Below are 22,988 nucleotides of genomic sequence, written 5' to 3'. Positions count from 1 at the left end.
TAAGAGGCATCATCCGGCACGACGAGTGTTTATTTCTCTCGATCGACGAATGCGGGAGACTGTTACATTAGAAAGAAGAAACGAAGGACCTGACAACGTGAGGACCACTTGCACACCCGATTTTGAATATATTTCGTACGCTGAACGAGAAGGTTCCTTCTCATGCTGTTTCGGCACATTCATTTAATTTACCAGCGGCGACTGAAGGCGACGCACATATTACCTTAGCGAATGAAGCAAAAGTCTTTCAACGCTTCCCGCGTTTTCGCAGTGTAGCAAGATGGTTTGCGAGTGCACAGAGCGGTGGCAGCACCAGCGACGGCTGCGTGCGCAATACTTTCCATATCGTCCGCTAGAGAGCGACAAGATACAATTCGAGCGCTTTCGCGCCGGTAAGTCATGTCAACGAAAATCGTCCTTTCTCCAGCAGCGGTCTGTACCACGTTTCATCCATGTTTTGTCTGTCAAAGGAACTTCGCACGTAATGTGTAAGACAGTTACATTAGTTCTTTATAAATTCAAGTTTGTGCCTCATTATTGCTCGAAAGAATGTATTTCTCTGGAAACTATAACACACATTTAGTGACTGCACTCCGCATTGTGGAAACCTATCTTGTACCGCACGGTCAAGGCATGGTGTTTCGAACACAATATTTTAAAACCGTTAAATTAACTATAAGTTAAAATTCAACAATTCCTTTGACTTCATAGTAACTATTAAAAAGCAGCTTCAAATGAAACTTGTGTAGTTACTTAGCAAAAGGAACATTTTGAAAGTTTTTGAAGCATAATTTTATGCACGAAGAAAAAAAATCAACTCAGTATTATTGCAACATAATAAAAACGCTGATAATAGTACCGGAATAACGGAATGCAAACTGCCTACTCTGCAACTGCTAAAACGTATTTGGAACATTCTCTAAATTGTTCAGCCTTTAAACGGACACTGGTGACAAATTAAATTCAAGCAACTACCACCTCGAAACACTTACAGAGCTGAGAAGGTGTAAAACAGCCTGTTTTTCCAGTTTTCTGTGGAAACGAATATTGTAAATGAGCACATAATTTTCTAAGTTGACTCAGGAGTTAAGTTTTACCGAGAAAACAACTTCTAAGATAAAACACTAGTTAAAATTTGTATACAAAGCACAATTTTAAAAAGTCTCCACTAATTGCAGACAAAGTTGTTTCAGTCAAGTGCCGTAATTCTAGAACACTTTGGAATGTTGTAATCTGACTTCTAAGCTTTTAGTCACAGCACTAGCCACTGGATTTTTTTTCTTATCGCAAAGGAAAAAGAATGTTGATCAAAGTTGTTGAAATTCGCCCATGTAAAAAGGACACTGATTCGACAACCTAACAGCACTGAAGCCGAGCGAGGTGGCGCGTTGTTTACCACACTGGACTCGCATTCGGAAGGACGACGGTTCAAACCCGCGTCCGGCCATTCTGAATTACGTTTCCTGTGATTTGCCTAAATCGCTTAAGGCAAATGCCGTGATAGTTCCTTCGAAAGGGCATGGCCGACTTCCTTCCCCATCCTCCCCTAATCCGATGGGACCGCTGACATCGCTGATTCGTCCCCTCCTCTCAAATCAATCAACGAACCAGGACTTGAAAATGCTATGTACAGGAAACTAGTGGGTTTACTTCCTTTCAACATACCTGCAATGTGGGGTGGGAAATAAGCCAGTCACTAATATCACCAGTCCTGGAATCTTGCTAGGTAATTTGAGTTCGACAGTTGTCAAACAAACACTGTCAGAACAGCTTCACTTCGAGCACTAATCTGAGTTCCTAGACAACTTAGTGTATGCAAATATTGTTCATTTCTGTCCTATAGCAATGATAAATCTATTTCTATATTTTGCATGGTAAGTTTCTGCCGATCTCGTTGTCTCATGGTTCAAATGGCTCTGAGCACTATGGGACTTAACGTCTAAGGTCATCAGTCCCCTAGAACTTAGAACTACTTAAACCTAACTAACCTAAGGACATCACACACATCCATGCCCGAGGCAGGATTCGAACCTGCGACCGTAGCGGTCTCGCGGTTCCAGACTGTAGCGCCTAGAACCGCTCGGCCACACCGGGCGGCTCGTTGTCTCGTGTTTTGATGTTAGTCACTACAGGTGGATAATTTTTCATTCACGTTCTGGCGCAAATCTCAGTTAGTTCTGGACGAACAGTGCGGATATGTTCGGTACGCGTGGCACACAGGCGCTTAATGATACCATTTACGCTGGGCAGTTTGTCGTATATATAGATCCGGACAAAAATTAATCCGTATTCACCGGTTGTTTCAAATCATGTAAATACAGCAAGTCTGTAACATAATCTATTTGTTCGAAATGGCGAGAGCATACTATAGCACTGCAAACATCCACTGTGTCTTTCCTGCAGCATTTCCACAGTCTAATCTGTTGAAAACTTGCATTGCGAGGGAAAACACGAAGCACAAGGTCAGCGCCTTTTGAGTTACGACTGTGGTCATTACAGCCAATATCAGGGCAGCCTGGTACTGCCTAAACACACTCACAACGAATTTACTTGTGAATCGGTTAGCGAACAAAAGCAACTAAGCGAAAACCGTAACATACACTAAATCATACAAGTACATTGTTCGGTCAAAAGAATCCGGACAGCTATTAGTGGACATTAATATGGCATGTGTCCACCCCTCGCCTTTATAACTGCTTCAATTCTGGTGGGACATTTTCAATGAGGTGTCTGGGTGTGAGTGTGTGAAGGAATGACAGTCCATTCTTCCTCAAGAGTCGGAACCAGTGAAAGTACTGATGTAGGAGGCTAGATTCTGGAGCGAGGTCGACGATCTACATCTACATGGTTACTCTGCAGTTCACACTTAAGTGCCTGGCAGAGGGTTCATCGAATCATTTTCATACTACTTCTCTGCCATTCCACTCTCGAATGCCGCGTGGGAAAAAGGAACACCTAAATCTTTCCGTTCAAGCTCTGATTTCTCTTATTTTATTATGATGATCATTTCTCCCTACGTAGGTGGGTGTCAACAAAATATTTACACATTCGGTAGAGAAAGTTCATAATTGAAATTTCGTAAATAGATCTCGCCGCAAAGAAAACCGCCTTTGTTTCAGTATCGCGTATCATATCAGATCTTATCAGTGAGACTCTCACCCCTATTGCGCGATAACACGAAACGAGCTGCCCTTCTTTGCACTTTTTCGATGTCCTCCGTCAATCCTACCTGATAAGGATCTCACACCGCGCAGCAATATTCCGGCAGAGGACGGGCAAGTATAATGTAGGCTGTCTCTTTAGTGGGTTTGTCGCATCTTCTGCCAACAAAGCGCAGTCTTTGTTTCGCCTTCCCCACAATATTATCTATGTGGTCTTTCCAATTTAAGTTGCTCGTAATTGTAATTCCTAGGTATTTAGTCGAATTGACAGCCCTTAGATTTGTGCGATTTATCGTATACCAAAAATTTATCGGATTTCTTTTAGTACTCATGTGGATGAACTCGCACTTTTCTTTGTTAAGTGCTAATTGCCACTTTTCGCACCATACAGAAATTCTCTCTGGATCATTTTGTAATTGGAATTGATCGTCTGATGATTTTACTAGACGCTAAATTACAGCGTCGTCTGCAAATAATCTAAGAGGGCTGCTCAGATTATCACCGAGATCGTTTATATGAATCAGGAACTCTCCCCAAAGACTTTGCATTGGGTTCAGGCCTTGACTCTGGCCAGCCCATTTCAGGCATGTTATTCACAAACCATTGAGTCACAGAGGCTGCCTTATGACGCGTTACATTGTCTCCGAAATATCCCTCTACTGTGCCCAGTACACAGTGCTGTAAAATGCCTTCATATTCTCCCGCATTTAGAGTTTTCTTAAGCGCAATAACGGCTCATATCCTACCCACGAAAAACACCCCATACCGTAACACCTCCTCCTCAGTACTTCATTGTTGGCAGTACACGTGATGCGAGGTAAAGTACTCCAGGCATTCTCCAAACCTAACCCTTCCACTGGATTGCCACAGGGTATAACGTGATTCACGAGTACAAATCGCTCGTTTCCAGTCATTCACTCCCCAGTGGTGTTGTTCTTTACGGCACCTCGAGCGTTGCTTAGCACTGACTATAGAAATGTATTTTTTAAAAACAAAAAATAAAATAAAATACGTAGATGCTTCCAAATTATATTAGTAACTGTGTAAAGTCATATCCGCTACCACTCGCAATGTATCTATTCTCTTATTTTATATATTTTAAGAACGCCAGTTTTTTATGTGATGTATATGACAAATTTTGTCTTAAACCATAAGTAACAAATTTTATCAGTAATCTGGTGTATTTTACTGTAAAGAAAAGTTTATGGACTATAACGAGGGAAGAAAAGCATACTCCAATGTATTTTATTTTTGTATGTTTTATAAATGAATGTAGCCTCGACATTTAATTGTATACGAAACTTGTGATTTATTGTATCACTCTACTTCAACAGTAATTCATAGAATTGTACAGTTATCTTAGACACTTATACAATTTCGATGGAATAGTATACATATTTACTTAGATCCGTTTGCTATAATAGAGCCTGGTTGAAGGATGCATCAAGTATTTGTGCGGAGGCTTTGTGATGTTTTATCATAATTTGTAGTACTGCACAGTGAATTGGATTGCTGGCGAGCGTTTTACGCCATTTATATTCGCAAAATTTATACGCATACAAAGTATTAGATATCAGAGTTCTGTCTTCATCTCATTTACGAGCGCTTAAGTCAATGTGAGAGCTTATTAACAGATAACACACGTATTATCCCCTATTATGTTATAAATAAATATTCCCATCCTATCCTACTGCCCATTACAATCATAGCACTATTTAGTAATCTGTATGATGGCGACAGATGAAAAGACTTTACGATATAAAGTTATAAGTTGTATCCTTGGTGTGCACTATCTTCGCTACGTGCACAGGCAGTATCTTTAGTAAATGTACTTTCGCGCCAACTGACTTAGCTCCACATGTTGTCAGTGCACCTGAACTTGTATGTGTGATGGATTATTAGAACGATGGTAACATCGACAGTTCAGTATATATTTAACAACATATTACGATGTAATAAGTGTCGTACTCCTCGGATCTTGTGGGACTCTCACAGTCATAAGGTTGCATTTTGACGACGACATGTACTCATGTCAGGTAGTCTTATATTCTGATAGAATGCAAGTAATGTACATTTATCTCCAATTTCCATAATTGAGCTGCTTTCTAAATGAAATGTTTGCGTAATTATGTATATACATCCTGTGCTTCACTTTGGTATTTTTGTGTTTAGGTAACTTTGCAGTGTTACTTGAAAATGGCTATAAGGCCGAAATTGCAAAAGTAACAAATATTTTATACAGTCAACGGCGACTATGATGTCTTTTAAGAGAAATGTGTAGCTTATGAGAAGCTGCTCGACCACTGTACCCCATTTTTAAACTCCCTAAGCACATAATGGTAGCTGGTCTGTGGTAGAACTTTGGTGCTCACTTGTGATTCCGTCCGCTGACTTTATGGAATTTTTTTATAATCACCCTCCGCTATGATCGACGGACCCTGTCCGTCGTTACATGAGGTCCGTCTGGTTTTGTTCTAACTGCAGCTGTTCCTTCACAATCATCAACAGTCGACTTGGGGGCCTGAGAAGCGTTGAAAAGTTCCAGATGGATTTCTTACTCAGGTGATATTCGATGAGTAGTCCACGTTCGAAGTCACTGAAGTTTCCAGACCGACCGGTTCTACTGTTGCTGCTTCTCTGCTGACAACACAGAACCCCTCCCTCCCCCCCCCCCCCCCACCGCCTCCATTTCTACTGACATGTCGGCCTTTCGTGGCATCTAGTGGTCAATTTCGCATTACATACGGGTGTCCGCATACGTGTACGAGGACACGATATCTGACGAACGTCAACTTCTACGGATCACCGAACGGATACAAGAAGGATACAACAAGCAGCACTTCACGATTGGTGTATTCCTTGACATCGAAAAAGCATACGATAAGGTGTGGCGGCCCAACCTTATCGTCAAACTACGTCGCACTACCCGTATTGCGGATTGTTACATTTGACTCATAGACAACATTCTCCAGGACGGGAAACTGCATATCCCACACATCCAAGCTGTTCAATCTTTGGAGTGACGTTGTTGCACTAAAGCCTCTAATAGCGTTTGCCACTGATGTTACAAGTAATGGTCCTACAATAAACGATTTCGTCAAACCGCACCGCGTAGTTACCTATGCATTACGAAGCGGTATTGGCTGATGTGCGAGCGGATTTTCCGCCATCCATATGCTACAACTGTGTGTATTGACTTGTCCTTGGATATGGAAATGGGCTTTGTATGTCCACAGAATGTTCCACTATCTTTCATTGTCCACATCCATTAAAACAAGAAATTTAGAGCAAACTTTTGTCATACTGACAGGTCAGCATGAAGCAACTACTGAACATGGGTAATTTTGTATGGACAGCAGTGCGGGATGTTTCGTGGAATTTTATGCACCATGTTTACAGTCATGTCCAAAGTGCTGGCAATTCCCCCTAACGCAGAATGTTTGCACATGACAACTCGACTCCCCCTATCCACTGCAACTCACATCTTCTAGCTTCTAGTGACTTCGGATCAATTGTGTTACTCCCTCTGTGGCACAACACTTCAAAAGAACCTTTTTTTTTCGAATTTCAGAATCTTCTCCGACTCTTGGCAGATATGGAGGCGTGTTTTTTTATTTTTTTTTATTTTTTTAAAACGCTGAGAACTACTGGCGCAAGACACCGTTCTTGTAACCTTGTAACACAGCTTTACGTGCATTACTCGACCTTGAGTTGAGACAGTCATGCCGAGAACCTCAGACGCAAACCGTCTTTTATTTCGCATATTTTGCCGCTGACACCGCCGTCTATTGGCAATATTTTCGTCAAAATCTTTTGTTTCCATAACGCTCTCCACTTCTACAATATTCCGTTCAAATTTGACGACATTTTGAACAGTGAGTCATTTTTGCAGCGTTTTGAAACTGGACCGTTAATTATAATTACCCTGTGCTTAACGTTAGCCAGGGACTGAAGGGGCGCAATACCTGTAATTACTTGCGAACAGTGTTAAGTTTCTTGAATTACAGCAGTTGTGACTGTGTTTTGTGGTCTTGCAGCCATGGAAAGGACATAAATTTACAGATGATCGTTGATTGAAACACAGTAGACAGACCACTGTTATTCAGAAGGGAAATTAATTATGGTATTTTGCGGTGAAGTAATTACTCCAGAGAAATACTAGAATCATTGTCTGTCTTGAACTTTTATTAGTTCTGAACAGTTACAATTTTCTTAACTTGAAGCACCATGCAGTTGGAGCAGATCTTTTGAATCAGGGCCATAACAATTATTAATCACTGCACTTTATCAGAGTATTTATTGTAGTACAGTTCGGTTAGCGCTGCTCCTTCCGTCAGTTTTTAGAATCTTTGCGCGTCTAGGTACCGGAAAGCGGAAACTGAACTGACTTACTAATACCGGCTATAATATTCACCTCCGGAAGCGCTGACCGTCACAAACATTAAACGTCCATCCATTTTACAAATAGACAGCTGACGAAAATCCTTAATGAACAGAATATAATAATTTTGGCTTTACAACAAGTAAAATTCCAGACAATAATATTAAAATTCTAGTGGGGGACTTTAACGCACACATTGGGAAAGATATATGTTTTAAGTAAAATTGTTGAGGAATTTCCAGCACATAAAAAGTCATATAAAAATTGCAATCGGCTTACAGAAAGGCACTAACCGTTACGGCTGAAACTGATGTCTACAATTTTCAAGAGGTTTCCTCACAAACAGAAACCCTGGAAATTTCCAAATAAACTTTTTGGGAATTCCAAATACGTCATATAGCGATCGGAATGAAATCGTCAAGAAACGGATAAATCTCGAAACAACCATTGTCCACCATTTATCAAGATGAAGTTCACCCCTCAAAATCGGTTGATGTTTAAGAAGTAAACAGCTAGACTTGATTTAGAGAATATAATAATAAGCAAGGAAATCCACTTAAAAACCTGAGACACTGACGTCCGAATGTGGGAATAGATGAGGAACAGAATAATCAAGGTCGCTGAGGATACAGCTTCGACAAGGAGAACTAACAAACAGATGAAGGAACCAAGAGTGTGAGGAATCCCTGACGAAACAGAAGCAGGTACGGCAAAGGTGATACTCGAAAACGAAGGATAATTCTATTTCAAAATTTAACGAAGTTCGCCGCTAAACAGCAAACGTAATAATAATCTTCAAGTGCGTAAGTGATAAGAACCAACCGTGTAGCACTGAAAATGATTTTCAGCAACAAAACACTCGAGATTTCTATAAAGAGTTGAAAGAGTTGAAATATAATTTCTCAATAAATTATACATCATATCTTTGTTTTGGAAAATAAAATGGAAAGCTAGCATAACCCCACAAATAAAATTGTTGATAGCTACGTAGTTCGAGAAACTATGAAACTACCGCGAACCAAAAGAGAGACTTCCCACCTTCGCTCCTGGAGTGAATCTTCCAGAATCGAAGTCACCATATAAGAAGGAACTTACATAAGACATAACAAACACAAAAAACGTCATACCAATCGAAGAAGAAGGGATAACGATATCCATAATGTTTTTGAATACCATGGTTGAATTGACACATTTTATAAAAAAAGTCGTACACAGTTTTGGGCCGAGCCCATCGTCAGAAGGCAGCGAGGACCTCTTGTACAAATTTCGCATTATTTTGGCCTTATAACATAGGGTATTCTGAAAGTTACTGTGCAGTTACACTATAATTATGCTGGAAATGACATCCACAGTCACCTCTACAACTCTGAAACTGCTTAATTTTATTGAAAAATAATAGCTGAAGATGTGATTGTGATATGCTTCTCACTTTCGCAGTTATTTCAGTTTTGAAGGCCCAAACCGTGCTTGGGAGATTGCGATATACTACAGATTTTGTTTCTCCCCAAAGAAAAACATCTGGTGGAATTAGTTCCGGCGAGTGAGAAGGCCATAGATTTTTTTAAGATCACACGGTCCCCAAAAAACCCTTACAGAAGACTCACACTGTTGTTAGCCGTGTGCGCAGTAGCACCATGTTACTGCTAGCGCGAATAGTTGATCTTGCTTCCTTTAGCTGGCCACTGAAATTGCGGATCATTAAACGATAACGTTCACTGTTCCCCGTTTCCTCAAAAAATGAACTTCCAACAATCGACCGTCTGGATATTGTTATCCACATTCCAGTTTCCTGGTCATGCAATGGCGTTTCAAGCACAGCACGAGAATACTCCGTTGACCTTTATTGTGTGTTTTGTGTGTGAAAATGACCAGAGAGTTGGAATCAGGCCTCGTCTGCATAGAAGGTGACAGCTAGAGTATCAGAGGCATTCGTCTCAATAGAAGACGCAAACCATTTGCGGTAAGCAATTCGCTTGTCATGATCCACGTCTTTCAATTCATGGACATAGGGGTAATAAAAATGGAGCATCCGAAATGTGGTGCCTCACAGATATATCATAAATTAACCAGATAAAATATGAAGCGCTAGATGGAATAAGTGGGAAACTTACACGAAACCTTTTTCAGAATAAAAGCCAGATAACTTTTACACATTCTGAAGCACCTGTGTGTAGTTATACTGGCACTGGAAGTAGCCTTGTGAAGAAACATTGAGTAGAGAAACAACAGTGACAGTAGGTGCAACAGACTACTGAGTAATATTGGTTTAGATGAAATACACAGATGAAACGACAAAGGTGAGATAGGAAGGCATAGCGGCAACAGACTATCTGAAAGACTAATGAACTAAAACAAAAACATATCACTAGCAAGAAAAGTGATTGTGAGAAAGTGCAGACTAAGTATGGCTTAATAGTATTGCAAACTCACCTGTGTATCGAGTGGTAGCAAGTTTAATCACGCCTGATATAATATCTGATTAACGCTTTCAAAACGCGATCTTTTTGTCGCGAACTATAAAACACTGAACGACGGTGCTCATCGTAATTGGATCACGAAGGCTATAAAAAGAAAGCCATTAAATTCCATCAAGGGAAAGGCAGCGTTACATCATTACTTAGAAGCGACGGTAGAGGAACGCGAAATAAGTGAAAGTATTTGAATTTTTTCTCTTTAACTGTGGTAATGTTTACGTGCTACTGGAACTGAGAGAACTACCAGTATTTCTTAAGTAACATCATGAATTAATTGTGCTTTGTAGATACTACTGAACAGCATGTCAATCGTATTATCTTCCAGTGCATTAACATGAGAACCAGTGAGCTGAATAACGCCATCTACATGTTGTTGAAAGGTATTCGGAGTTTAATAAGATTACCCGGTGAAACCAAGAAAATATTTTAGTAAATGGCTGTCCCTGAAATACCGCAATGCCCAACCACACAGCTGACCAATTCCGGAGCAAAAATTTTGAATTCGGGTTCGTATCGTAAACTCTATTTGAGCGAAAGAGATATACACTGATGAATCAGCTTCATAGGCTCTTTGTCCACTTTTGGAAACCAATACTGCAGCCATTCAGAGTGGCATGGGTTCGACTAGTCCGGAAGTGTGAGGGGCAATATGTTTCCCCAAAAGTCATGCAATCTCTGTCAATTACGGACTGGTAGCAACAAGAATACCACAGGAAATTGTCATTGGCTGGCCACTTACATAAAATATTGGCGAGCTTGTCGTACAGTGAATAAATTAAGAATCTCTCCCTAAAATCTTTGTAAAAACATTTGACATGGCACAGAACTTTAAAACTTTAACCACATTCGTCTGAGCATTTCCTAAAAGAGAAGGCAGGTCCCGTGGCAAGTCAGCCGCGGCCCACTGGTCAGAAAATAAAATGCTACGTTTTCCCTTTCCTTAGGTTTTACTTTCTTATGTAGCATTTTCCTTCTTTTCCTGCCTTCTTTGCGTGTGTGCTTCAGTTTTATTAGGTCTGCCCCCATTCGTTCCTTTTAATATGTGTCAGGGCGCTGATGACCTCGACGTTGAGCGCCCATAAGCCCCAACACACACACACACACACACACACACACACACACACACACGGACTGGTGGTTTGTGAGCGCGCAGCTGGTGACAGAGTTCAAGATATCAGTCTGAAAACGTAGGCTCAACTACTTATTTGTAGTGTAAGAAGCTGTAGAATGTACGCGTTTGGAAGGGCATCTTCAGAATTACTGTACAAGAAACCTCTAAGAGCGACCAACATAAAACACAGACAAGAGCAATAAAGATAATAAAATGACGTCACAGTCACGACATCACATCCATTGTTGATAAAATCAATGTCCAAGATCTGTTTGCATCGAGTTCAGATCAGCTAAATTTACTGGCCAATTCAAAACGTAATGTCAGTCTCATGTTCTTCAAAGCACTGTAACACGATTCTGGTGTTCTCACACTGACCGAAATCCTGCTGGGAGATGCGATCGCCGTCGGGCAAGACATCAGGCATTAAGGGATGCAGGTGCTACGCAATAATGTTCGTCCGCAGCTCGTGGTCGTGCGATAGCGTTCTCGCTTCCCACACCCGGGTTCCCGGGTTCGATTCCCGGCGGGGTCAGGGATTTTCTCTGCCTCGTGATGACTGGGTGTTGTGTGATGTCCTTAGGTTGGTTAGGTTTAAGTAGTTCTAAGTTCTATTGGACTGATGACCATAGCTGTTAAGTCCCATAGTGCTCAGAGCCATTTGAACCAATAATGTTCAAGCAGTCCGCAACTGTCATAGTACCTTCGACTACTACGATAAATCCCATGAAATACAATGCCCTATGTGGACATGACCGTTGACGTGTAAAAGAAAAGTGCGTCATGTGACATGGCGAGACGTTTTCAGTGATCCGTGGTCCAATATCAATGGTCCCGGGCCAACAGCATTTGTATTTGGCGATGTCGTTGGGTCAGCATTGGAAGACATATGGAGCCCATGTTCAACAATGTGTGCTAAGCGGTGTGCTCCGTAATCCCTGTTCCTGCATCAGTATCGTACTTTGTCGTCAGCTCTACCATAAACTGACACTTATCCTACTTTACAGAACAGACAGGCCTCTGACCTCCACGTTATGTAATAACGTGAGGACTTCCACCACCTTATCCTCTACTAGTGGGTTCATCGTCCTTCAGTCACTTCCAAAAGATTCTCAGGACAGTAGCATGCAAACATAGCATAAATTAACGGCAGAATTATATCACTTCCGTTTAGGGCCAGAGACCACTACATTGTACCTTTCTTTCTTTGACTCGAAGCGTCACACGCCATATTGATTTTGGCGTATTTCGATGTTTTGTATTATAGCTTGCAATATGTGGTTTCAAGACAACGGCGAATCGACAAACACTTTGCCCTTATAATTAAATGTCAGTTAATAATGCATCAACGGTATAAGCCTTCAAGAGATAAGAGAGGCGTTGAGTAACTAATGCAACAAAATTTTTTCTCGGCAAATTTCGGTTAAAAATGCAAAATTTGTTGTGGGACATCATGGAATATTCCCGCTTCAGCCCCTATAGTTTCATGAATTTCCGATAGCTGACGGCACTATACGTAGGCTTCAAAATGGCGTCTACAACCGAGGTACATTTCAGGTTTCTTTTGGCGAAAAACCAAAGCATCGCAGATACTGATAGGCGCTTGCAGAATGTCTACGGTGTCCTAGCAGTGGACGAAAGCACTGTAAGTCGTTGGGTTAAGCATCTGTCATCATGGCAACAAGATCGCGCAAACCGGTGTTAACCCCTGCGTGCCGGCGGGCTGCCTTCAGTCCGGAACCATTCTGCTGCTACGGTCGCAGGTTCGAATCCTGCCACGCGCATGGATGTTTGTGATGTCCTTAGGTTAGTTAGGTTTAAGTAGTTCTAAGTCTAGGGGACTGATGACCTCAGATGTTAAGTCCCATAGTGCTCAGAGCCATTTGAACCGGCGGGCCGCACACGGCTACGACTCTTGCAGTGTTGAAACATCCGTACACTCTCATTCGAGGTGATCGACGGATCACAGTCGAACATCTCGCTGCACATTTGGACATCTCTGAATGGGCTGTTCTGTTTGACGTCCTCCCTCAATATGCAACGATCGGCTATGAACTGTATTGTGCTACCCTCGGGATATTGAAGAATCGGCTTCAGTGTTTTCTTCGCCACAAAAATGCAAACGGACTTCTCCTTCTTCTCCAAGACAACACTAGGCGTAGGCCGAGAATTTACAGGCAACCGTTGCCCCCGATATAATGTTTTGTTTGGTTAAGGAGTAGCTTGACGAGGTTGACCTGCTGATACGATTACACCTCCTCCCCATGTTGTTATGAACATCTCACTGTCTGTGGACCAGCTGCAAGCCTAGAATATTGTCTTTATCAATTTTAGTATGATCGGCTTACGCATCCATCTTCAATTGCTGCGTGATGTCCTCAGAGTCGCGGATGTGGATGTTGCACTAATGCGGGAAGTTACCTTATAAAATTTCTGTAGGTTTACTGCAAACCTTACCCCTTCTACTACAGACAGCAGTGGAAGGGCTGCCTTCCTGTAAGATAGGTAACCAATGTGATAATCCTTGCCATTGGCACAGGGATTGGAGTTCGATATGCAGGGATTCGAGGTATTAGTGTCTATGCCCCTTCTGAGAAAGATGAAAGGAGAGGCTACTCACAGTTTTATCCAGAATAAATTACACCTCTCTCCTTCGGCCGCTTAGATGACATCATTTTGGCGTTGACTTTAGTATTGTGCTATCTCGGAAAGACCAAAAACAAAACTACACTCCTTGCCCGAATCTGAGTCTCTTGGTGTAACATCTGCTGGTACTTGGGAGGTACTACATGCTGATCGCTCTGGCTTTACTTCTGTGACCAGCCAGTACGCCAGCAGACTCGACTACATCTACATCTCTCCTGACCTAGCGATGGTGATTCTGGAAGGAGAGTGCTGCCTCGCGCTTTTCATGGACTATAGTGCATACAGTTGCATAGTCAACCTCTGGAAGCACATGATGCAGAGAAGTCAGGGATTATGGGGACTGCCGGCCGGAGTGGCCGAGCGGTTCTAGGCGGTACAGTCTGGAACCGCGCGATCGCTACGGTCGCAGGTTCGAATCCTGCCTCGGGCATGTATGTGTGTGATGTCCTTACGTTAGTTAGTTTTAAGTAGTTCTAGGGGACTGATGACCGCAGCAGTCAAGTCCCATAGTGCTCAGAGCCATTTGAACCATTTTTTTAATTATGGGAACTCAATGTGGCACTCCTAAGGAATCAGGAAGTTAAGCAAGTATATGGGCCTCATGTGAATGTCGATTACTGAGATATACATCGACGATTTGATGGTGGCTCGACTCCGTCAAACTGGCTTTAACATTTTCGGTGGTTGATTAGAGTAGAGAAGGATGGCTCAGGTACCAAACAACGACAGACTTTTCTTATGCTCTTCTCTGAGAACTTACAGCGCTCTCACCACCCAAGATCGCGAAGACTTGATCGGCAGAGAGCCTCCCGCTATGCATCACACTGTCTCCAAATGACGACAAAGATGATGAACATTGGAGCACACTTTGGATCTCCCAGATGGTTACAGTGTGATGTCCCATGCAGACATTGCAAATGCTTTTGTTGATCACTGTCACTGACTATATCAGGAGATGTGCCACAATGATGCAGCCTTTGAAGCAGTCCTGCAGAGCCTCACTGGCATATTTGATGCTATGGTGTTAACATCCCTTTTGGAGGAGATCATGAGTGATGATGTTGCAAATGCCCTTCCCGAAAGGGCAATTAATAAATCAACTAGATAAAAGATAGGTTTCCATTGGAATGTAACAGAACTTTAAGGATCTAATTAGCCCTTCAGTGGAGGGAGAACTTCCAAGAGTTGTCACCATTAGCATTCATTATACCACCAGATTTCACTGAAGATGATTTCAAGATCTTCACTAGAATCTTGGTGATACAGCTTAAGCAAGTATTGTGCCCGGTTATTACATATGTCGGGAGGGGGCGGGGGGGCACAGTAATATCCTGAAGGCTTTTAGCAACTGTCGAGATGTGATCACCTTTGAATTTGCATGTCGGTTGCACAGTGCCCAGGTCTTTGTCGACATTGATCGCTCATTGGATAAACTGAGTCATTATCTCTTTGCTGCCTTGATGGATCATACGGCCTTCCCTGCCGCCTTTACCCGCATGGCCATACACATTCTGCATGATGCCTCGTCGAAGGTGATGGTTAACAGTAGGATGGAAGAACACATCCCAATTTTACATCCGGCTGACAGAGCTGTCCCTTTTCAATGTCCTCTATGCGACAGCTTCTGTATGGGCTCAAACAACATTTTTTGGGGATTATGCTGACAAGACAAAATTTCCATCGCCACACTAATGCGGGATGGTCTAGTCCTTTTCGCCCATTATGATGAAGGAATCCAGGTGGCGCTACGATGTACAGTCGGCAGAGGGCTCCAGGAGGGGAGTGTGGACCCACTGGGTATGATGGAAACACTTTGGTGTTTTGGCATCATATTTACTAGGAATCTCCACCATACGAAGGCGCTGAACTACAAACGCTTTTCACAATTTCTCCATATGGACGTCCAAGGTTACCTCCTCTAAGCATTAGATATGGTCCGAAAGGTTGCCTTCATTAACACCCACATGGCATCCCGGATCCCTCATTTGGCGCAGATCCTACCGATGACACCAATGATGGTACAGTGGATCCAGGCAGTGTTTGGATGCTTCACTAGTAAAGGACATCTCTTCAAGATACGATACGACAACCTCACCCTCCTCCATCGCAGCGGAGGACTGGAACTAATCAGTGTCATGTGCATGCAGCAGTCCATTATATTAATACCATGCTGATGATGAAGTTCACTGGTCCCCTCTTTAATGTACTGGCGCCTCCGTCCTGCCTGCCCCCTACTGCACTCGCTCACATTTCGCCTGCGCCCTTCCACATCAAAACATTCTTCCTTGAATGTAACTGTGTGCACACTAATTTCTTCCTTATCAGGGCACCTACAAGTAGTGATGTGTACGGCCTACTGATGACGAGTCACCATCGTAATGTGTTGAGAAACACCATCCAGTTTTGGCGTGGCCCGCAGTGTAGAGAGCGATCTTCTAATTCGGACGATGCTGCCTTCTGTCTCCGAGAGCCTCCCACACGATCGGCCCAGAATGCTCCTTCGCCCGGTTGAGATATGCTATCCCTAATCAAATACGCATGCAATGAAGTAGATCAAAGGACTTTATGTCTACTATCTTTTTCGGGGCTGTCTCAAAGAAATGCTTGACTTTTGGACTTTTTACAGGACAGACACGGTGAACTGCAATACCCTTCCAGATAGTCAGATTTTTGTTAATTACTTAAGCAGTGAATTCAAGGATCCCCCCACAACTGGGCTGTACAGGTTAAGAGCAATTGATTCAAGTGGACACTGATTTGCATCTAGCAATGGACCGTTGAACAAGAATGTACTCCGAGAGGACAGAATGGGTCCCCGCTGTGGAGAGCTGGGACTGGACACCTCAACGACCCCCTTAAAGTCAATTAAGACAGAATATCATAATATGAAGTAGGGAAGAGTCATCTTGGCAAATAAGACATCTTTGCCGATAAGGTAACACCAAGAAGTTTTGATAACAACAACATTATACATCACTGAGAATTTTTGTTGTGAAAAGAGGAGGAAGAAACCTCTGATTTAATTAATGGAGAAATCTCCAAGTGATAATTGCAATTAATATCTTGAAAGCTAAGTCCAAGTTGATGTTAGTCAGAGATAACTTTTATGTGGAAGAGAGTTGTAAGCGCAACGAAGAAATTCAATGCGCCTACAATACTCTTTGACAGAAGAAGTCGCTTGCTGGCTCTCGTCCTGTAAAGACGTGGGAGAACAATTCTTGTCTTAGTTATTGAGAGTACGCAACGCGACGAGATTGTTTTGCGTTCAGAAGTGTTTCTTGCGTGACGTGATCCACGAACTTCGGAAACTGATTTTCTAAGCAGAGACAGGAACTGATAGACGCGCTTAACCGTGCATAACGGGTTAATTGAACTTTATTGACAAAACTAGTGAATATTGGACTTGACTTTCAAATAATTGGAACTAAAAGAAGAGTGGATAGTATATCAAAGGACTACACTCAATTAGTCTCGAGTAGGACACAATTACACGACTTCACGAAGATAATACAATTACGCTGAAGAGTCAAGTTGTCGTAATTGTCAAGAAACTTAATTTTAATCGAACTGACTTTACCAACCAACTGCGTGTGCGTGTGGTGCGAAAGTTATAAAGTATTTAGTGGCCAAGGAATAATAAACCGTTCGTTCCAAGTGAAATATGAAGCGTAGACTGCATTATTGAATGATTTAATCAATGATAGTTAACCAACGACTGTTCAGCAGGGCCAATGTAATGTGAATATCAAAATACCAACTTCATTAATTGAAAAGAGTACTTTTGAACATTTTTTTTAACATTACGGCGTAGGTTCACTCAGACGTGATCAAAGAGTATCTGTGGATCTCGCTTCATACAGGTTCAACAACTCCATAGCAACGAGCCAACAACGTACGAGAAGACTGATAATTACAATATTTCCTCGCAATTGGTGGTGTGTACGATGCGGATGAGATAAGATTTAACAACTACTGCATATCTGGGCAATGAATCATTCAATCTTAAATCAGAAGAAGCACCCATCATACGAGTTCGCATTTCTGTCTCCCGTTCACCAACGGGGACCTACGTCATCGCGCATCGTGTCTAGAGATGGGCAAAACTGTTCTTTTCAGAGATTGGATCAGAACTGTTCACTCCCTGAAATGAATTAGCTCTTTTTCATGACTCACCACTCATTTACAATAGAAAATAAATGGAAGGCACATTGCCCTTTAAACTTGGTTTATTCCAGTACTATACCTGTATTTTGATCTTATTTGATCCTATTTTGAAGTAACACAGATAATGAGTAAGAATTTTGTATTGTTTATTGAAATTTCCACAATATGATAAAGTTTTTGATTATTGATTTATTTTGCACTATCGTGGTTTTTTGGGTGATCGGAAAATGTTGTAACTTGAGATTTACATTAACAATATATTTGGCTATAATGTATTAAAATTTCATTAACCTCATACAAATACATCGCAAGCCATATATTTTTAAAGTGAACGTTTCCTTTCGAAGACGCCTAAAATCGCAAAATCCGTACCAGAATAAGAAAAAAAAATATAAATTTGACTGTAAAACGAAAGTGCTGCATATAGCCTTACGCAGAATAAAACAAGGAAAATATTGGTGTATCACATTTTGCGATACGTTTATCGGTTCGCTCATAATTAAAGCGTAAATTCGAGTGTCCATAATAAAAATCCTATAGTAAGAGGAGTCATCAGGAACCTAATCTAATCAGTTTAAACAAATAAAAATAAAATAAAAACAATTGATGTATACATAACATAATAATGTAATATACATAGCGGTATTACTACGAAGAACAATATCCAGTGGGGACGAACTCCGATGCAGAGGCGCTGAGTCGAGCAGGTCGAGCCGCGAGCTGTATTACTGCGTGAGCTGAGACCGCAGAGACCAGAGTGACACCTGAGTCGCTTTGCTCGACGCTCTGGCTAGAGTCGAGACGGTGGGGTGAGCGTCGAGCGGGCGAGTTCCGAGGGTGGGGGGGAGCGGTGAACTCACCCGCTCCGAGACAAATCGTCCGTTCCCTTGCGAGCAGGTTTTTGCAAGTAGTTCCTATGTTATCCGCTAGGTGGCTCTCTGTCCTGTTGCTCGCATCAACTGCCCAGAGGGCAGGACGTGCGACTGAAACGATCGCCGACAGAGTGCGATGCGAAGTTAAGCTGCGCCAGACACTGCACAGTGCACACGGCAGACGACGCACAGAGACGGCACGGCATATGTGAAACACAAAATCCAATGGGGCACTGCACAATGCAGGCAGCCAAGGTAGAAGCAGGGCAGAGGCCGGCGCTGGCTGTGTTGTGTGGCGTGCACTGTGCTCTGACCAGCAGAGGCGCTGCTGATATGCTCCGTCTCTCTCTCTCTCTCTGTCGTGGGAAACGTTTGGAGCTACCGTTCTTTTTTTTTGAATCACTGATTGTTCACTCCTTTGAAAGATTGAACTCTATGAATTAGTTCAAGAACGGATCCCCCATCTCTAATCGTGTCTCAACACTGCGAGAGCTGTGGCAGTAGCAGCTCTACGGCGTCGACAATATCAGCGCGCGGTTGGAGTGCGGGGACGCAACAATGTTCAGAGTGGTCGTCGCTCTTACAGTGCACTACCAGAAGGTTATTCTCAGTCTGGTATTGTTCTGTTTTATATTGTTTTCTAATAAAATACGTCCTTGGCATACAGGTTTCATTTTGTATTGTGATTTTATTATATTTACTATTGTTGGGGTCATTTGAGTCCACTGGCCTTACAAAAATGGTTAACGCCACAAGGGGAATAACTGTAGCTAATTTTTTCTTGTTCAGCTTGTGCATTACATTTTCCACCTTTTAGTTATTGTCAACTTTTTTGTAATTGTCCTTGATTTTGTGAAGAATCAAAAATCATCTTCGTATTAATGTTTCGTGTCAGACTAATGTTGAAATGAATAGTAATTCTGTCGTACATTGGGGAAAAAGAAGTAGTGGTTATCCCCAAGGACTATTGCGGTACACGTCGCCAGTTCAATTCTGAGCACCAGAAAACATTTGTTATTTGGTATTTTTTTATATTAAGGGGACCACTTGTAAGAGAGGAAAAATGGGTACCCTAGTGGAATGGGAGAAAGAGAGTGGTTAAGGTGACAGCTTGTGCAAAGCGGGAAATCCAGTTTCGAGTCCCGGCCCTGCACATATTTTCACTTGTTGCCATTGAATTATTTCAATGTCCTCACGCGACTGACGTCTGTATTTCTCTTTCATGCCTCATAACGTCTGTTACATTAATTCCTCTGCTGAAATTTTGGAGGATGTTCAGTTATAGCTTCTGAGTATTTTGGCTTAAGAGACACTTGGTTTCCTCTTGCTAGTTACACAATAATGATGTACTCCAATTACCTTTTCCTGTGAAAATACAGGGTATAAGTGCAGATATTTCTGTTGGTGACTGAGGACGTTATGGCGAATAACATTACATCATTATTTACCTCATTTGCTGACTAGTAATTATAGCTATTGTTCGGTAGTACCTCCAAGAACATATGGTGAGAGCAAGCCGTTAATGCTTATTTTTCCCTGGACAGCAGGTCGGGTGTTGAAGTGTAGACCCATGAACAGAAATTAGTAAGTCGGTACTGATAGGGAAAGTCCACTTAGTTGTGCATTAACAGCCGTGCAGAAAACATCAGATAGTGAATAAGGTGAAGTGTTTGCTGGATGCCTGTTCGTCACAGAGAAAAAACAACCAATAAGCTGAGATGTGTATGTATTAAGATACCTCATATAAAAATGCCGTTCTGCTGAGCTCACTATTAATTTGCAATTAACGCTACCGAAAATCAAACCAGAGACAGGACTGAGAAGTACTCAATGCGAGCTCGAGATCGAAGGGCAAAGTGGGCATTACTGCGTTCAACATCGAATGAACTTTTCTACTAGTGCTGATTATCAGAAATTATATGCACAGATTGAAACTACAAATATTTTCTCTAATAAAAGCAGTCGAGTGCGGGTTGTCTTCGCACTTGCTGTAAACAATCTCACTTAAGCTCATTCACAAGCTGAGATATTAACTTTAAGGGAGACGTGGAAATTTCTTCAGTTCTGCTTTCGATGATGTTTTGATTTAGCTCTATATCAAGTGACTGAAAATGTAGATCGGACACTTGTTAGAAAAACAAAGCTTTAGAATCCGTATTCTAAACACGAACTCGTAGTGTACTGTGTAGCAATTTATACATCACACTATTATAATTCAACACTCGTTTCATTAACACAAAAGATAAAGCTAACTGAGGAACAAATGTGAACCTTAGTTATTACAGACGAAACGTCTTCATCATGCAACAACTGAGGGAGAATAGTTGCTAAGAATATCAATATAATACCCAACTTTTTTTCAGTTGGGTTACTGAATGCGGTGACCTTAGGCACTGACAGATAATTAGTGACGAGAACATATCACTTCCGTTGTGTTGACACAGTCCGCCTGCTACTTGCCTGGTACTTGCTAGTATCTCTTAACTGTTACCCGTGACTAATCACAGTCTAAAAGCAACGGTGATAAAACTAGTAGGAAAATTTTAACGTTGGTCGTGTTCGGAGGGACGCAGTTTGTGAATTCGTAAAGTGTGATTTAGAATGTGACAAATTACAACTAAACATATCAGATGCTGAAAAGTAACATTAACAGAAATTACGTTATAGGGAAGTAACAGTTTAGTACACTACTGGCCATTAAAATTGCTACACCAAGAAGAAATGCAGATGATATACGGGTATTCATTGGACAAATATATTATACTAGAATTGACATGTGATTACATTTTCACGCAATTTGGGTGCATAGATCCTGAGAAATCACTACCCAGAACAACCACCTGTGGCCGTAATAGCGGCCATGATACGCCTGGGCATTGAACCAAACAGAGTTTGGATGGCGTGTACAGGTACAGCTGCCCATGCAGCTTCAACACGATACCACTGTTCATCAACAGTAGTGACTGGCGTATTGTGACGACCTAGTTGCTCGGCCACCATTGACCAGACGTTTTCAGTTAGTGAAAGATCTTGAGAATGTGCTGGCCAGGGCAGCAGTCGAGCATTTTCTGTATCCAGAAAGGCCCGTACAGGACCTGCAACATGCGGTCGTGCATTATCCTGCTGAAATGTAGGGTTTCGCAGGGATCGAATGAAGGATAGAGCCCGGGTCGCAACACATCTGAAATGTAACGTCCACTGTTTAAAGTGCCGTCAATGCGAACAAGAGGTGACCGAGACGTGTAACCAATGGCACACCATACCATCACGCCGAGTGATACGCCAGTATGGCGTGAAGAGTACACGCTTCCAATGTGCGTTCACCGCGACGTCGCCAAACACGGATGCGACCATCATGATGCTGTAAACAGAACCTGGATTCATTCGAAAAAAATGACGTTTTGCCATTCGTGCACCCAGGTTCGTAATTGAGTAGACCATCGCAGGCGCTCCTGTCTGTGATGCAGCGTCAAGGGTAACCGCAGCCATGGTCTCCGAGCTAATAGTCCATGCTGCTGCAAACGTCGTCGAACTGTTCGTGCAGATGGTTGTTGTCTTGCAAACGTCCCCATCTGTTGACTCAGGGATCGAGACGTGGCTGCACGATCCGTTACAGCCATGCGGATAAGATGCCTCTCATCTCGACTGCTGGTTATACGAGGCCATTGGGATGCATCACGGCGTTGCGTATTACCCTCCTGAACCCACCGATTCCATATTCTGCTAACAGTCATTGGATCTCGACCAGCGCGAGCAGCAATGTCGCGATACGATAAACCGCAATCGCTCAGTCGGAAACGTGATGGTACGCATTTCTCCTCCTTACACGAGGCATCACAACAACGTTTCACCAGGCGACGCCGGTCAACTGCTGTTTGTGTATGAGAAATCGGTTGGAAACTTTCCTCATGTCAGCACGTTGTAGGCGTCGCCTCCGGCGCCAGCCTTGCGTGAATGCTCTGAAAAGCTAATCATTTGCATATCACAGCATCTTCTTCCTGTCGGTTAAATTTTGCGTCTGTAGCACGTCACCTTAGTGGTGTAGCAATTTTAATGGCCAGTAGTGTTGACCCTCACTGCGCACTACTTTGGAAAGATCGGCCGTCTTTGGCCGATTTCGGCCGGGCCGCAGCTTTATCGAGAGGTGCTGCAAAGAAAGCACACAGCGTCTGGGCGCGC

Source organism: Schistocerca cancellata, chromosome 2 (assembly GCF_023864275.1).
Source record: "Schistocerca cancellata isolate TAMUIC-IGC-003103 chromosome 2, iqSchCanc2.1, whole genome shotgun sequence".
In the NCBI taxonomy this organism is placed as follows: domain Eukaryota; kingdom Metazoa; phylum Arthropoda; class Insecta; order Orthoptera; family Acrididae; genus Schistocerca; species Schistocerca cancellata.
The sequence above is the reverse complement of the archived record's forward strand: the minus strand, read 5'-3'. Positions refer to the sequence as shown.